Genomic DNA, 1,731 nt, shown 5'->3' with positions numbered 1-1,731 from the left:
TGCGTGCGGAGGGTCAGAAAGACAGAAATAGAATAAAGTGTGACTAACCAGAAAACAGAATGAGAGGTCATCAAACCAGACAGTCACACCCTAAGATTGTATAATATTGACCGATATTACTTTTTGTTTGTGTGTGTACTCACGCACAATGTTCTCATTGTCTAATGAGAACATTATTACACTATTTATTTATTAAACTGTGGAATATTTTTGTCCACTGGGTTAAGTGGGTTTAACGAGCACTGACTCAACGTGTCACAATGGCATATTATGGGGTTGAAATCACAATATCACGTCACCTGAATATTTCAGGTGACGACTGCATGCCTTAGTGCTCAACGGGGTCACAGGGTTTACAACGATGCAGCAAGCATCGCTCTTTCATGTCTCCCAAATGTTCTAGTTCTGAGTCAGACGGGGCAAACACAGAGGTTTCCCCCATAAAGAATAAAGGAACCCACACAATGTTTGCATTGCTCTCCACAACCTAGTGATTGATGGAACCCCAGAAGCCACAGCGAGGTGAGGCACAGATCTTCTGCATAGGCTACAGTTCCAAACATCAACACAACACACACACTGGTCTACAACCCTGCCCCCCCCCCCCCCCCCCCCCCCCCCCCTCTCTGTTCTAATCTCCTCTCTCTCGGCTTCTCTCTCCTCTTCTCCCCTGTTCTCCTTTGCTTTCTATTCATCTTGTGTCCAGCTCCCAGCATCTTCTCCGCTCCTGTCCCATTTTCTGTCCTTCTCTCCAGTTTTTTTTTGTATCGCCTGCCTGAGAAGCTTAGACTGTGTCACTCCTCAGGCTTTTATGGCACTAACCCCCTCTAGAGGTGATACAATGTAATGATTCTCCGTGTGGAGAATCAAAACTCCGTGTGGTTTGCTCTCTAGCCGATAGCTACTTGAGGGGGCTGTCACTCACGTCTCCAAAAACATAAAATGAATAACTTTGGACTTTCTGTAACTGCAACCAAATCTTTTTCTTCTACCCTCCTTTATCTATCAATTCACTGCTGCACATAATTCAAAGTGCGTTGTGACCCCATAGTATGTGCATTGTGGCATTCAATCTCTTTCCTCTTTGGGGTCCTCTGGCTTGCACTGAGTGGGATCCTTTGTTTCTGCATTGCATCCATCTGTGAATAAACTAAACTTGGGATGAGATGAGATCCATAACTGGCACCGCCTTTAAAACTAATATTGTAAATAATGCTGTCAGTCATTCAGTCTTGAATAAGCATTGAAATGTAGGCTACTAGGCATATAGGTCTTCTGTGTAGCCCTAGGCTACAGTAGCCTATACAGTCCGATTTATACTACAAAATTAGCAGACAACGCGTTGGGGATGCGTTATTACTGAGCTATTTTCGGTGGAGCATAAATTAACAACACCCCCCCACACACACACACACACACACCCCCACCCACCCACCCTCTCTCTCTCTCTCTCTCTCTCTCTCTCTCTCTCTCTCTCCTCAAACTCTCGCTCTCTTTTAGGGCCTCCTCCACTCCAGTCCAGGGTTATGACCGCAGTCTCTCGCGCTGAGAGCAGTCAGAGCACCCACCGAGTACCAGAGCGGACTCGTGCACGGGGTATGATCGAAACCAGTTAACCCCAACCCCTTTGTCAAAGAAAGAAAGAAAGAAAGAAAGAAAGAAAGAACTAAATAAATATAACTTAGGCCCTACCATCTAAATTAAGCCCCCATATCCATGCGTTTATACATG

The sequence above is a fragment of the Protomyctophum bolini genome (genome assembly GCF_963924005.1).
Source record: "Protomyctophum bolini genome assembly, chromosome: 7".
Taxonomy (NCBI): Eukaryota; Metazoa; Chordata; class Actinopteri; order Myctophiformes; family Myctophidae; genus Protomyctophum; species Protomyctophum bolini.
This window is presented reverse-complemented; position numbering follows the sequence as displayed.